The sequence below is a fragment of the Triticum aestivum genome, chromosome 7D, assembly GCF_018294505.1.
Source record: "Triticum aestivum cultivar Chinese Spring chromosome 7D, IWGSC CS RefSeq v2.1, whole genome shotgun sequence".
Lineage (NCBI taxonomy): Eukaryota > Viridiplantae > Streptophyta > Magnoliopsida > Poales > Poaceae > Triticum > Triticum aestivum.
This window is the reverse complement of record NC_057814.1, coordinates 499,853,053-499,869,912: the sequence shown is the minus strand read 5'-3', so window position 1 is coordinate 499,869,912 and position 16,860 is coordinate 499,853,053. Positions and strand designations below refer to the sequence as shown.

At 43.3% G+C, this 16,860-nt stretch overlaps 1 long non-coding RNA gene across 6 annotated transcripts; it reads right to left on the bottom strand.

Annotated features, from left to right (window-relative positions):
- Positions 1-10,112: 10,112 nt before the first annotated feature.
- On the bottom strand, positions 10,113-14,505 carry LOC123165453 (uncharacterized). Of its 6 annotated transcripts, XR_006483005.1 has the most exons (10): positions 14,206-14,502; positions 13,878-14,068; positions 12,933-13,197; positions 12,000-12,829; positions 11,844-11,914; positions 11,650-11,764; positions 11,486-11,560; positions 11,149-11,399; positions 11,016-11,061; positions 10,602-10,914 (listed from the first exon to the last, which is right to left on the bottom strand). It is a non-coding gene; the product is annotated as an uncharacterized lncRNA (long non-coding RNA). The 6 variants fall into 6 exon arrangements; XR_006483006.1 differs by adding an exon at positions 10,113-10,468 and having other exon boundaries at positions 10,821-10,914; positions 11,650-12,829; positions 14,206-14,504; XR_006483008.1 differs by lacking the exon at positions 11,844-11,914 and having other exon boundaries at positions 12,154-12,829; positions 14,206-14,501.
- Between the last annotated feature and the right edge of the window lie 2,355 nt (positions 14,506-16,860).

The following is a 16,860-nucleotide window of genomic DNA, read 5'->3' as shown; positions in this document are numbered from 1 at the left end:
AGAATGATTCTAACACCCATGGAGTCTTGATGCTGATCATGTTTTGCTCGTGAGAGAGGCTTAGTCAACGGGGTCTGCAACATTTAGATCCGTATGTATCTTACAAATCTCTATGTCTCCCTCCTTGACTTGATCGCGGATGGAATTGAAGCGTCTCTTGATGTGCCTGGTTCTCTTGTGAAATCTGGATTCCTTTGCCAAGGCAATTGCACCAGTATTGTCACAAAAGATTTTCATTGGACCCGATGCACTAGGTATGACACCTAGATCGGATATGAACTCCTTCATCCAGACTCCTTCATTTGCTGCTTCCAAAGCAGCTATGTACTCCGCTTCACACGTAGATCCCGCCACGACGCTTTGCTTAGAACTGCACCAACTTACAACTCCACCGTTCAATATAAATACGTATCCGGTTTGTGACTTAGAGTCATCCGGATCAGTGTCAAAGCTTGCATCGACGTAACCATTTACGACGAGCTCTTTGTCACCTCCATAAACGAGAAACATATCCTTAGTCCTTTTCAGGTATTTCAGGATGTTCTTCACCGCTGTCCAGTGATCCACTCTTGGATTACTTTGGTACCTCCCTGCTAAAACTAATAGTAAGGCACACATCAGGTCTGGTACACAGCATTGCATACATGATAGAACCTATGGCTGAAGCATAGGGAATGACCTTCATTTTCTCTCTATCTTCTGCAGTGGTCGGGCATTGAGTCTGACTCAACTTCACACCTTGTAACACAGGCAAGAACCCTTTCTTTGCTTGATCCATTTTGAACTTCTTCAAAACTTTATCAAGGTATGTGATGCGGAGCATCCCTCGACTACCCGCACCGACACTCCATCACCACCGCAAGCACCAAGAGGGCCAATGACAAGAGCACGCGCACGCAACATCGAGAACGAGGTGAACTCTTTCCTACTCAAGTCTCATTTGGATTCATGTGAGAATTGGATTCTACCTCAAACGGAAACATTGTTCATTCTTAGGTACGAGGAAGATGACCGTGAGAAGGAGAGGAAGGAGACTCTAGCGACCACGGAGCAAGGGAAAGAAGAGAAGAAGGAGAAGAGTGAAGAAGAGAGCAAGGAGGCGAAACCCCCTGGACACCCCGGTTGCCCGGCCCCCCAACACCGGGTGCACGGTCCCTCCTCCCCTGGGCGCTGCTACACCCGCCCCGGGTGCCCGGCCACTTGGGCTCCGGGTGCCCGGGCCCCTCGCCAGCCGCCTGCCACCCCTCCCCGGGTGCCCGGGACTTGGGCCCTCGGGTGCCCGGCCGTCGCCCCGCCAGCCGCTGGGTGCCACCCCAGGTGCCCGGGCTTGAGGCCCCGGGTGCCCGGCCCACGCCCCAGCCGACCTCCTGCTGCACCCCCGGGTGCCCGGGCCTTGGGCCCTCGGGTGCCCGGCCTCTCCCAGCCGCACCTCTGTGTAGGCCGGGTGCCCGGCCCCAAGTGCCCCGGGTGCCCGGACCCCTCCGGGACAGCTCGTGTTTTTTTGGGTTTTGCCCATGTAACCCCTCTCCCCCTCCTAGTCCGTCCCTAGACTATAAGTATCTATCTCCTAGGTCATTTATGGGTTAGCAAAGTATTTTAGAACACCAAAGAGAGCTTTGCTCCTTGTATCCTCCTCCTCTTGGAGATCAAGACCCCTCTTTGGGAAGAATCCTTGGGATTATCAAGCCCTCCTCTTGAAGGAGATCAAGATCAAGACCTCACCTAGTGGGAAGAACTTACCTAGTGCTATTTTCCTTGAATTGTTCATGTAATCTTGTGGATCTCATGTATGCTACTCTCTCTAGTGGATGTGATATTTGGGTTTGTTTGAGTGATTTGTGCCTTGTGTTCTTGAGTTTTCTTCCTCCTTTTCCCCCTCCAAGTGTGAAAAGATCCCCCCTAGGGTTTCATCCTACAACAGTATGTGCTTTGTGAAAGTCCAATTAAGCGTCTTGATCTATCTCTATAGATCTTGATGCCCGATATATAAGCAGCTTCACCGAGGTATTTCATTGAAAAACTCTTATTCAAGCATCCTTTTATGCTATCCAGAAATTCTATATCATTTCCAATCAACAATATGTCATCCACATATAATATTAGAAATGCTACAGAGCTCCCACTCACTTTCTTGTAAATACAGGCTTCTCCAAAAGTCTGTATAAAACCATATGCTTTGATCACACTATCAAAACGTTTATTCCAACTCCGAGATGCTTGCGCCAGTCCATAAATGGATCGCTGGAGCTTGCACACTTTGTTAGCATCCTTTGGATTGATAAAACCTTCGGGTTGCATCATATACAACTCTTCTTCCAGAAATCCATTCAGGAATGCAGTCTTTACATCCATTTGCCAAATTTCATAATCATAAAATGCAGCAATTGCTAACATGATTCGGACGGACTTAAGCATCACTACGGGTGAGAAGGTCTCATCGTAGTCAACTCCTTGAACTTGTCGAAAACCTTTTGCAACAAGTCGAGCTTATTAGACAGTAACATTACCGTCAGCGTCAGTCTTCTTCTTGAAGATCCATTTATTCTCGATGGCTTGCCGATCATCGGGCAAGTCAACTAAAGTCCACACTTTGTTCTCATACATGGATCACATCTCAGATTTCATGGCCTCAAGCCATTTCACAGAATCTGGGCTCATCATCACTTCCTCATAGTTCGTAGGTTCGTCATGGTCAAGTAACATGACCTCCAAAACTGGATTACCGTACCACTCTCGTGTGGATCTTACTCTGGTTGACCTACGAGGTTCAATAGTAACTTGATTTGAAGTTACATGATCATCATCATTAGCTTCCTCACTAATTTGTGTAGTAGTCACAGGAACTGATTTCTGTGATGAACTACTTTCCAATAAGGGAGCAGGTACAGTTACCTCATCAAGTTCTACCTTCCTCCCACTCACTTCTTTCGAGAGAAAATCCTTCTCTAGAAAGGATCCATTCTTAGCAACGAATGTCTTGCCTTCGGATCTGTGATAGAAGGTATACCCAACAGTCTCCTTTGGGTATCCTATGAAGACACATTTCTCCGATTTGGGTTAGAGCTTATCAGGTTGAAGCTTTTTCACATAAGCATCGCAGCCCCAAACTTTAAGAAACGACAACTTGGGTTTCTTGCCAAACCACAGTTCATAAGGTGTCGTCTCAACGGAATTAGATGGTGCCCTATTTAACGTGAATGCAGCTGTCTCTACAGCATAACCCCAAAACGATAGTGGTAAATCAGTAAGAGACATCATAGATCGCACCATATCTAATAAAGTACGATTACGACGTTCGGACACACCATTACGTTGTGGTGTTCCGGATGGCGTGAGTTGCGGAACTATTCCACATTGTTTCAAATGAAGACCAAACTCGTAACTCAAATATTCTCCTCCATGATCAGATCGTAGAAACTTTATTTTCTTGTTACGATGATTTTCCACTTCACTCTAAAATTCTTTGAACTTTTCAAATGTTTCAGACTTATGTTTCATCAAGTAGATATACCCACATCTGCTCAAATCATCTGTGAAGGTCAGAAAATAACGATACCCGCCGCGAGCCTCAATGTTCATCGGACTACATACATCAGTACATATGATTTCCAATAAATCTGTTGCTCGCTCCATTGTTCCGGAGAACGGAGTTTTAGTCATCTTGCCCATGAGGCATGGTTCACAAGTACGAAGTGATTCATAATCAAGTGATTCCAAAAGTCCATCAGAATGGAGTTTCTTCATGCGCTTTACACCAATATGACCCAAACGGTAGTGCCACAAATAAGTTGCACTATCATTATCAACTCTGCATCTTTTGGCTTCAATATTATGAATATGTGTGTCACTACTATCGAGATTCAACAAAAATAGAGCACTCTTCAAGGGTGCATGACCATAAAAGATATTACTCATATAAATAGAACAACCATTATTCTCTGATTCAAATGAATAATCGTCTAGCATCAAACAAGATCCAGATATAATGTTCATGCTTAACGCTGGCACCAAATAACAATTATTCAGGTCTAAAACTAATCCCGAAGGTCGATGTAGAGGTAGCGTGCCGACGGCGATCACATCGACTTTGGAACCATTTCCCACGCGCATCGTCACCTCGTCCTTAGCCAATCTTTGCTTAATCCGTAGTCCCTGTTTCGAGTTGCAAATATTAGCAACAGAACCAGTAACAAATACCCAGGCACTAGTGCGAGCATTAGTAAGGTACACATCAATAACATGTATATCACATATACCTTTGTTCATCTTGCCATCCTTCTTATCCGCCAAATACTTGGGGCAGTTCCGCTTCCAGTGACCAGTGCCTTTGCAGTAGAAGCACTCAGTCTCAGGCTTAGGTCCAGACTTGGGCTTCTTCACTTGAGCAGCAACTTGCTTGCCGTTCTTCTTGAAGTTCCCCTTCTTCCCTTTACCCTTTTTCTTAAAACCGGTGGTCTTGTTGACCATCAACACTTGATGCTGCTTCTTGATTTCTATCTCCGCAGCCTTTAGCATTGCGAAGAGCTCGGGAATCGTCTTATCCGTCCCTTGCATGTTAAAGTTCATCACGAAGCTCTTGTAGCATGGTGGCAGTGATTGAAGAACTCTGTCAATGACACTATCATCAGGAAGATTAACTCCCAGCTGAGTCAAGTGGTTGTGGTACCCAGACATTCTGAGTATATGTTCACTGACAGAACTATTCTCCTCCATTTTGTAGCTGTAGAACTTATTGGAGACTTCATATCTCTCAATCCGGGCATTTGCTTGAAATATTAACTTCAACTCCTGGAACATCTCATATGCTCCATGACGTTCAAAACGACGTTGAAGTCCTGGTTCTAAGCCGTAAATCATGGCACATTGAACTATCGAGTAGTCATCAGCTTTGCTTTGCCAGACGTTCTTAACGTCATCAGCAGCATCTGCAGTAGGCCTGGCACCTAGCGGTGCTTCCAGGACGTAATTCTTCTGTGCAGCAATGAGGACAATCCTCAAGTTACAGACCCAGTCCGTGTAGTTTCTACCATCATCTTTCAACTTAGCTTTCTCTAGGAACGCATTAAAATTCAAAGGAGCAGTAGCACGGGCCATTGATCTACAACAACATGGACATGCAAAATACTATCAGGTACTAAGTTCATGATAAATTAAAGTTCAATTAATCATATTACTTAAGAACTCCCACTTAGATAGACATCCCTCTAATCATCTAAGTGATCACGTGATCCAAATCAACTAAACCATATCCGATCATCATGTGAGATGGAGTAGTTTTCAATGGTGAACATCACTATGTTGATCATATCTACTATATGATTCACGCTCGACCTTTCGGTCTTAGTGTTCCGAGGCCATATCTGCATATGCTAGGCTCGTCGAGTTTAACCCAAGTATTCTGCGTGTGCAAATCTGGCTTGCACCCATTGTATGTGAACGTAGAGCTTGTCACACCCGATCATCACGTGGTATCTCGGCACGATGAACTTTTGCAACGGTGCATACTCAGGGAGAACACTTGTACCTTGAAATTTAGTGAGAGATCATCTTATAATGCTACCGCCGAACTAAGCAAAATAAGATGCATAAAGGATAAACATCACATGCAATCAATATGAGTGATATGATATGGCCGTCATCATCTGTGCCTTTGATCTCCATCGTCACCGGCGCGACACCTTGATCTCCGTCGTAGCATCGTTGTCGTCTCGCCAACTATTGCTTCTACGACTATCGCTACCGCTTAGTGATAAAGTAAAAATAATTACAGGGTGATTGCATTGCATAGAATAAAGCGACAACCATATGGCTCCTGCCAGTTGCCGATAACTCTATTACAAAACATGATCATCTCATACAATAAAATTTAGCATCATGTCTTGACCATATCACATCACAACATGCCCCTGCAAAAACAAGTTAGACGTCCTCTACTTTGTTGTTGCAAGTTTTACGTGGCTGCTACGGGCTGAGCAAGAACCGTTCTTACCTACGCATCAAAACCACAACGATTTTTTGTCAAGTGTGCTGTTTTAACTTTCAACAAGGACCGGGCGTAGTCACACTCGATTCAACTAAAGTTGGAGAAACTGACACCCGCCAGCCACTTATGTGCAAAGCACGTCGGGAGAACCAGTCTCGCGTAAGCGTAGGCGTAATGTCGGTCCGGGCCGCTTCATCCAACAATACCGCCGAATCAGAGTATGACATGTTGGTAAGCAGTATGACTATTATCGCCCACAACTCTTTGTGTTCTACTCGTGCATATAACATCTACTCATAGACCTGGCTCGGATACCACTGTTGGGGAACGCAGTTATTTCAAAAAATTCCTACGCACACGCAAGATCCATCTAGGTGATTGATACGTCTCCAACGTATCTATAATTTTTTATTGTTCCATGCTATTATATTATCTATTTTGGATGTTTAATGAGCTTTATTATACACTTTTATATTATTTTTGGGACTAACCTACTAACCGGAGGCCCAGTCCAAATTGCTGTTTTTTGCTTATTTCAGTGTTTCGCAGAAAAGGAATATCAAACGGAATCCAAACGGAATGAAACCTTCGGGAGAGTGATTTTTGGAACAAACGCAATCCAGGAGACTTTGCGTGGACATCAAGGAAGCAACGAGGCGGCCACGAGGTAGGGAGGCGCGCCCCACCCTCGTGGGCCCCTCGTGGCTCCCCCAACCGACTTCTTTCGCCTATATATACTCATATACCCCGTGAACATCCGAGAGCACCACGAAACCCTATTTCCACCGCCGCAACCTTCTGTACCCGTGAGATCCCATCTTGGGGCCTTTTCCGGCGCTCCGCCGGAGGGGGAATCGATCACGGAGGGCTTCTACATCAACACCATAGCCTCTCCGATGATGTGTGAGTAGTTTACCTCAGACCTTCGGGTCCATAGTTATTAGCTAGATGGCTTCTTCTCTCTCTTTGGATCTCAATAGAAAGTTCTCCTTGATCTTCTTGGAGATCTATTCGATGTAATTCTTTTTGCGGTGTGTTTGTCGAGATCCGATGAATTGTGGGTTTATGATCAAGATTATATATGAACAATATTTGAATTTCCTCTGAATTCTTTTATGTATGATTTGTTATCTTTGCAAGTCTCTTCGAATCATCAGTTTGGTTTGGCCTACTATATTGATCTTTCTTGCAATGGGAGAAGTGCTTAGCTTTGGGTTCAATCTTGCGGTGTTCGATCCCAGTGACAGAAAGGGAACTGACACGTATTGTATTGTTGCCATTGAGGATAAAAATATGGGGTTTATATCATATTGCTTGAGTTTATCCCTCTACATCATGTCATCTTGCCTAATGCGTTACTCTGTTCTTATGAACTTAATACTCTAGATGCATGCTGGATAGCGGTCGATGTGTGGAGTAATAGTAGTACATGCAGAATCGTTTCGATCTACTTGTCGCAGACGTGATGCCTATATACATGATCATGCCTAGATATTCTCATAACTATGCACTTTTCTATCAATTGCTCAACAGTGATTTGTTCACCCATTGTAATATTTATGCTATCTTGAGAGAAGCCACTAGTGAAACCTATGGCCCCCGGGTCTATTTTCCATCATATTAATCTTCCAACAACTAGCGATTTCTGGCGCCGTTTATTTTGCAATCTTTAACTTTTCAATCTATACAACAAAAATACCAAAAATATTTATCTTATTATCTCTATCAGATCTCACTTTTGCAAGTGGTCGTGAAGGGATTGACAACCCCTTTATCGCATTGGTTGCAAGGTTCTTATTTGTTTGTGCAGGTACGAGGGATTTGCGTGTAGCCTCCTACTGAATTGATACCTTGGTTCTCAAAAACTGAGGGAAATACTTACGCTACTTTGCTGCATCACCCTTTCCTCTTCAAGGGAAAACCAACGCAGTGCTCAAGAGGTAGCAAGAAGGATTTCTGGCGCCGTTGCCGGGGAGTCTACGCACAAGTCAAGACATACCAAGTACCCATCACAAACTCTTATCCCTCACATTACATTATTTGCCATTTGCCTCTCGTTTTCCTCTCCCCCACTTCACCTTTGCCGTTTTATTCGCCCTTTCCGTTCGCCTTCCTCCCGTATGTATCTTTGGTTGTGTTTCCATGTGCCTTCTATTTGCTTCCATCTTTGCTTGCTAAAAATCTATTGATATGGACCCACTTAAAGTGTTCTACTTGGATCATCTTCGATCCTTATGCGCTCGTGCTGAAACCCCAACTAGTCTAGTTGATGGGAAACCTTTAGATGAGCATGCTCATTTTATGCGTCACCGTTTGTCTGAAAAAGGGAGACTCTTATGGGATCAAATAAACAGATTGTTGTGTTATGCTTGGAATCTTTGTGAAATTTATGATTTTACTTGTTGCTCTAAGAACCCTAAAAACACCTTCCCTACCTATGTGAGTTTAATGATAATGAATCTTATCTTCTTATGCAAAGGGTGTTTATAGCGAAAGTGCTCTTCTGTGCGCGAGCACAAGTGAGCGCGGTATCCCTCCCGCCCGTCATCTTCGAGATCCACAATCCCACTGGTATCGGCCCAGGTATTCCACCCGTATGTGATTAAATGAACAATCCAACTGGCCCACTTCTGCCCAACGCCGTGAGCTACCTGGGCTCCGGCTCAGCCGATCTACAACGGGGTGGGCTATTACGGCTCGGATTCTGGACCAACAACGGCGGCGGCCGATGTCTACTATGCAACCTTCTTCTTGTAGAAGTTGTTGGGCCTCCAAGTGCAGAGGTTTGTAGGACAGTAACAAATTTCCCTCAAGTGGATGACCTAAGGTTTATCAATCCGTGGGAGGCGTAGGTTGAAGATGGTCGATTTCAAACAACCCTGCAACCAAATAACAAAGAGTCTCTTGTGTCCCCAACACACCCAATAAAATGGTAAATTGTATAGGTGCACTAGTTCGGCGAAGAGATGGTGATACAAGTGCAATATGGATGATAGATATAGGTTTTTGTAATCTGAAAATATAAAAACAGCAAGGTAACAAGTGGTAAAAGTGAGCGTAAACGGTATTGCAATGCGTTGAAACAAGGCCTAGGGTTCATACTTTCACTAGTGCAAGTTCTCTCAACAATAATAACATAATTGGATCATATAACTATCCCTCAACATGCAACAAAGAGTCACTCCAAAGTCACTAATAGCGGAGAACAAATGAAGATATTATGGTAGGGTACGAGGCCCAACAACATACTAGAATAACACCTTAAGACACAAATCAACCAAAACCCTAATGTCACCTAGATACTCCAATGTCACCTCAAGTATCCGTGGGTATGATTATACGATATGCATCACACAATCTCAGATTCATCTATTCAACCAACACAAAGAACTTCAAAGAGTGCCCCAAAGTTTCTATCGGAGAGTCAAGACGAAAACGTGTGCCAACCCCTATGCATAGGTTCATGGGCGGAACCCGCAAGTTGATCACCAAAACATACATCAAGTGGATCACGTGAATATCCCATTGTCACCACAGATAAGCATGGCAAGATATACATCAAGTGTTCTCAAATCCTTAAAGACTCAATCCGATAAGATAACTTCAAAGGGAAAACTCAATCCATTACAAGAGAGTAGAGGGGGAGAAACATTATAAGATCCAACTATAATAGCAAAGCTCGCGATACATCAAGATCGTGGCAAATCAAGAACACAAGAGGGAGAGATCAAACACATAGCTACAGGTACATACCCTCAGCCCCGAGGGTGAACTACTCCCTCCTCGTCATGGAGAGCGCGCGCCGGGATGATGAAGATGGCCACCGGTGAGGGATCCCCCCTCTGGCAGGGTGCCGGAGCAGGGTCCCGATTGGTTTGTGGTGGCTATAGAGGCTTGCGGCGGCGGAACTCCTGATCTATTCTGCTTTCTGGAGGTTTCAGTATTTATAGGATTTTTTGGCGTAGGTCTCACATCAGGGGGGTCTCCGGGTTGTCCACGAGGCAGGGGCCCACGCCCAAGGGGGTGGGCGCGCCCCCCACCCTCGTGGCCAGCCCCGGACTCTCCTGTCCCAACTCTTTTACTCCGGGGGCTTCTTTTGGTCCAGAAAAAATCATCAAAAATTGGCACGTCAATTGGACTCCGTTTGATTTTCCTTTTCTGCAAAACTTAAAAACAAGGAAAAAACAGAAACTGGCACTGCGCTCTAGGTTAATAGGTTAGTCCCAAAAATCATATAAAATAGCATATAAATGCATATAAAATATCCTAGAAGAATAATATAATAGTATGAATACTTCATAAATTATAGATACATTGAAGACGTATCAGCGGCTGTCTAATTTACTGTTGCGCACACAATCTTACCGGACCATCACGTGGATGAGTTGGTCTCTCAATCTGTACTCTGTCTTAGCGCAAGCCTCGTGATTTTGCTAGTCAAACCACTTGTGGTGTCCTGTCGTACCGAAGATCAAATTTGGTGTCCTGCCACGTTCGTATGGTTAGTTAAGCTCTGTTTTGTTTATTAAGCCACGTGGTGTGATGTACTAGTAAAGATCAAATGTGCTGTGGCATGTAATCTGTGACTAATGGAAATCAATCAGCACCAATAAATCAGTTCCCACGACAGCGTTTATTATTATTATTTTCCTGCTGCCTGCACGCTCTGGTTCATGTGTGCTTACAAGCTACAACTCCTGCAGTTCATCATTTACATTTGAGGGAGTAATCAGCTCAGCATGTACACATATATTTTTGTACCACACACACACACACTACAATCATGATGTGCCTCTTGTATTCGGTGCAAACTTATTCTCTCTCTTTTTCACCATACCTGCTGCTGGACTTGCATATGAATGATGTAAGGTTCAACTACATGTAAATATTCAGGTTCCACTGTTGCAATTGGGGCATTGAAACTTCAACCCCTGTCCACAGAACCAGTTTTGTTAGTGTTAACCACACATCACTTTTCACTGCAGAAATTGAATTTTAGTAAATCACTTTCTGCTCCACATCGGACACGCACCTCGCACACTTTGACACTTATGACGGGAACCCTTCTTGCCGGTTACCTGGACGAGAAAACCACAAACTATTAAGCCAGCAAAATTCGTCACTGAAATTACTGGCTTATACGAATGACCAGCACAAGTGCATACCATTCATTTGTTGGACTCTTTCATGCTGCCTTAACACTCTTGCATCTTCCTAGATATCCTAGCAAACCTGGTTGGCATGTCTTCATCACTGTCCGAAGACTCTAGATCACTTTCCTCCATTGGACCCTATCCCTTATCGTTTGGAGCAATTTGAAATCTTGGCCTGCGACGGAATGCCTCCTTGCCAGTTACATCTATGCAAACTCCACGCTCAGGCTCCACTTCCATTCTCTGCATCACATGATTCACATCTACAGAAATTGTACACAAGCAACAAAGTTACAAAATAAAAAAAAGTTACCCTCTGACGCGTGAGGATTATATAATAGGAACTTACTGTTGGCTTGGGGTGCTAACACAGTTTGCTCACGTTCCGTTTTGACAGTCTCTTGTTCAGCATTTGGCACCACATCTGCATAGATAGATGGCACACGTTACTAATGAATTTAACTGAAGAAGTCATATTCAAATATGCATCAAGATTCATTTGCTTGTACTAACCCATATCACCCGTGCCGTGGGGCTGCTGCTTGGGCTCAGTATTTGCCATGTTTGCAACACTATCAATGTTTGCCATGTCAGTCCGAGGAATATCAGCTGGGGGGCTCCAAAAAAGCTGGTATCAAGATTACAATTAGTTAGTACCGGAATTAGACAAACTGAGACTAACGTACATCTAAGGCGAACACACTGACTGTGCATGCATTATCCGCCATCAGAGGATGCAATTCCTAATGTCACGAGTCCATGTAACCCCGGGCCTAGTCTGCATTTTCACATCCAGTCCTCAACCATGTTAGTATCTCACCCAACCACTCATTTTTTTAAACCACACTAGTAGTGGTGCTTACCCTACAGAACCCTGGGTTATCTCTTAACATTTGGATTAATTTCTTCACCATTAGAGAACTATACGCAGAGATCCTTGGAATTAGATTTGATCTACGGTTTGCAGCGCCGAAGTACAGCCAGTTACACAAATGGTTTTATTCTTCCGCTTCAGACCTGTTAGAATTGTTTTTGGTGCACTCCCTCCCATCATCCAGATGAACTTTGTGAAAACTGAAAACCCACTCAAATATGTCTCCACCTTCTCATCATGGACCAAAACCCCAGCCAGGAAGATGCTCTGAAAATGATTATTCACACCTCTGTATGTCACGTCGAAGCTGACAACATCTCCAAAGAATGTGTACTGCAACCTGCTGCTCCCTTTTGCCCACATCAAAGTTGTTATCCGATCATCCTTGTCCGCTTGTACACGATAGGTGAAGTGTGGATATCTTGAGCCGAGTTCTGCGAAAACCTCCATAGTTTTCCTCGCATCATCTTCTGCTTTGCTCTCTGCTGATTTTACCACACAAATTCTTCAGAGCTCGTTTTGTGAAAGGCGCCTTCTCCATTGAGCCAAAAAAAACTTCCGACAATGCTATATACTTTGGCTAGATTCACATTGTTCTGATGCAATTGCTCAACCAAGCCTCTGTTGTAGACGTCGATGTGCTTGTGTGAAGGCCAGTGTATTGTCTGCCCATGTCGTAGACAGTGATGTGCTTGTGTGAAGGCTGTGATGCTCGTGATGCTCAGCTATGTACCAACCATTGTCCTTTGAACGGAGCAACATTATCAGTGCAGGGCACTCGCATTGGCAAGCTCTACTGTTCTCAACTCCAGCTTTTCCCTGTAAAATCATAATCAAACAAGTACCACGTGTCAGGTTTAACAAAATCCAGGGGCAAACTGCTGAATACAAATCAGTCCAGGAAGGTTATATCAATGCGTACCGCTTAGCCACAAACAGTTTCTTGCATGCCCTTTGTACTCTCCACATTCAGTCTACTCTTCCCGTACCTTATTCCAAACCCCTTCTCCCACGAGTAAAGGTTGTAGAAATCATAGGCTTCACCGAGTGTATCAAAGCTTGTGCCCAATGCAGGCACAATTACAATGTCACCTCGCTTCTGAGTGAATCCGTGAATTGTCTTCTCAAGGGCGCTGGGCCGTCCATGGCAAGGTGCCCTCTCCGGAGCAACAGCTCCAATTCTGACCCTGCAGTTTGATTACTCAATCTGTCATGCATGTCTTGCTGAACAAACTGATTGATGCTATTTTCTTTCTACATTCAGTGGACCATCCTTTTCGATCTCACATTCTTTCGCTTTATCCACAAGCCACGACCCCTAGCATTGTTTTGTTCCCCTCAAGCTGCATATCAGAAACCTTCCCAACTAAATTTTGGTATCCTGATATAGGACTGCTTTGCTCTCTCGTGTTTCATGAATGACCAATTTTTATTCACCATGTCAAACAAGCCCGCCTTTTAGTCCACGCTCTAACTTATATTCTTACTTTCCCTGTATTCCATGATCTAAGTTTCTAACTAATAGTTTCCAGCTCATTTCCGCTATCTATCCCCTACTATCAGAATCCAGTATCCATAAAGAAATACTAACACTGATATGCTTTCTGTTAACCATCTATTCCTGCTAGTTTGCAAAGTACTGCCTAAGAGGGAACACAAGCGTTTCCAAAAAATGTTGTATACAACTATTCCAATTTTCCCATTATCTACTCATTCCAAAAAAAATCATATACAGCCTGCTACTAAACTGGCCTGACGGCACACAAGTTAGACTGTGGAATTTGTATAGTACACTCAAAAGCGGACAAACACCATTAGCCAATAGATTACTTGCGAGACCAGCCAGGAGTTTTTGGATCAATTTGACCTATAGATTGCTCAGATGCTTGCGGTTCATCATCCCCCTCGGCTCCGGCTACCACATCCGCCGCACATATCTGCCCGCCAATGCTACCGGTGGCCATTGGGGGCAGTTCTTCGGTTCCTGTCGCCAAAGCTGGGTAGAGCTGCGGCTCCAATGGTAGCTCGTTGTCGTTCACCTCTTTCATCACCACGGTCCTGCAGTCCACCAAATCCATGGATCAGAGGCACGGATCCATTGCAGAATCCACAAGCAGGAACTCTCTTGAGACGGGGGGCGGGGGGGGGGGGGGGGGGGGGGGGGGGGGGGGGACCGGGCAGGGGATTTGGTTTACCTCCTAATCGGTTGCATGAGGAACTCCATCCCGGCCTCCGGGGATCGCCACCGTGTATTCCTTCCGCCGCAGATCTCAGTGGGCGTCAATGGCGATGCAAGAAAACAGGGCCACGGGTGGGAGAGACCTCTTGAGCCACGGATCGGGAGTAGAAGGCAGACCCGAGCCACGGCTCAGGGAATCTCCCGTCACAGCCCCCAACCGCGGCCTCCATCACCGGCGGTTCGTACGCCGCAGCCCCATACGGTATTCCTTCTTCGCGTGAATTAAAAAGGAACGAACAGCTGGCGAGCCACAAATCTCCAAGCCCCATCGAGCCGTCCTGATAACAGGAGCACATGTGCTCGCGACCAGAACAACCACGTCCTGTTTATAGTTACTATGATATCGAGCAAATTGAAGAATTTGTTGCTTTTAAGGGTGCTTATGAAGTTGCTTCTTTGATTGAAAAATATGATATTACTCTCTACGAATCTGAAAGTTTTGACATACTTAAATATTCCTATGAAAACTATGCTCATAATGTCTATGTGAAAGAATTTATTGAGAGAATGACCGTTGCTTTGGAAGAAAATAATGATATGCATGAATCTATAGATAATGATGATTCCGATGATTTGATTGAAATTTCCCTTGATGCACATGATGCTTTCTATTCTTGTGGCCATGATGCCAATATTTCTGAAGACGAATTTGCTATAGTTCCTTATGTTAAACATGAGATCGTTGCTATTGCGCCCATACTTGATAGTTTCTTTGATGAAAAGCGTGATTGCAATGATGTTATTATAAATTCTCTTGAAGTCAATTGTGCTAATAATATGGAAAACCCTAAGCTTGGGGATGCTAGTTTTGCTATGTCTACTACTTGTTGCAATGATCATGATTGGGGTGATTCTTCTTATGATCTTGAAAATTTATTTAAGCCCCATGATGAATATGAGATTGATAATAGTGTTTGCAATAATATTGAAAGTGGGTTTGGAAGAGTGTCAACTTTAGATCCCACATATTTGGAGAATGTTCAATCTTATAATTTTTTTGATAAAAGTGGGTTTGGAGAGGTCATGACTTTAGTTAATGTTAATGCCACTATTTTGGAAGAGTGACAACTTTGCATACATGTGGATCGTGTTAAGAATATGTTTTGTGATATCTATATTGCTGAATTTTCTTATAATCCTACATGTAATTATTATGAGAGAGGAAAATATGGTTGTAGAAATTTTCATGTCACTAAATTTCCTCTCGTTATGTTGAGATTACTATTGTTTCTTTCTTCTTCCTTGCATATGCTAGATCTTGCTTGTCTTGCTAATTTTGTTTTCCTATAAAATGCCTATGCATAGGAGGTATGTTAGACTTAGATGTGTTTGTCACGTGTTTCATGATGCTTTCTTTGCGCTTCAATTCTTGTCTTTCATGTGAGCATCATCGAAATCTCAATGCCTAGCTTAGGGCTTTAAACGACAGCGCTTGTTGGGAGGCAACCCAATTTTATTTTTGTTCCTTGCTTTTTGTTTCTGTTTAGTAATAAATAATTCATCTATCCTATGGTTAGATGTGGTTTTGTGTTTTAATTAGTGTTTGTGCCAAGTGAAACCTATAGGATCTTCTTGGATGATAGTTATTTGATCTTGCTGAAAAAATCAGAAACTTTCTGCTCATGAAAACAACTGTTAAAAATCACCAGAACGTGATAAAATACTGATTCCAATTGCAGTAGATCAATAATAAAATTATCTAGGTCGTCCTATTTTGGTTGAATTTTAGAGTTAGATAAGTTTGCGTTTGATACAGATTACTACAGACTGTTCTGTTTTTGACAGATTCTATTTTTCGTGTGTTGTTTGCTTATTTTGATGAATCTATGGCTAGTATCGGGGGGTATGAACCATAGAGAAGTTGGAATACAGTAGGTTTAACACCAATATAAATAAAGAATGAGTTCATTACAGTACCTTAAAGTGGTGGTTTATTTTATCTCGCTAACGGAACTCATGAGATTTTCTGTTGAGTTTTGTGTTGTGAAGTTTTCAAGTTTTGGGTAAAGATTTGATGGATTATGGAATAAGGAGTGGTAAGAGCCTAAGCATGGGATGCCCAAGGCACCCCAAGGTAAAAAAGGACAACCAAAAGCCTAAGCTTGGGGATGCACCGGAAGGCATCCCCTCTTTCGCCTTCGTCCATCGGTAACTTTACTTGATGCTATATTTTTATTCACCACATGATATGTGTTTTGCTTGGAGCGTCTTGTATGATTTGAGTATTTGCTTTTTAGTTTGCCACAATCATCTTTGCTGTACACACCTTTTGGGAGAGACACACATGAATCGGAATTTATTAGAATACTCTATGTGCTTCACTTATATCTTTTGAGCTAGATAATTTTGCTCTAGTGCTTCACTTATATCTTTTTAGAGCACGGTGGTGGCTTTATTTTATAGAAATTATTGATCTCTCATGCTTCACTTAAATTATTTTGAGAGCCCTTTAGAACAGCATGGTAATTTGCTTTGGCTACAAAATTAGTCCTAATATGATAGGCATCCAAGATGGATATAATAAAAACTTCCATATAGAGTGCATTGAATACTATGAGAAGTTTGATACTTGATGATTGTTTTGAGATATGAAGATGGTGATATTAAAGTT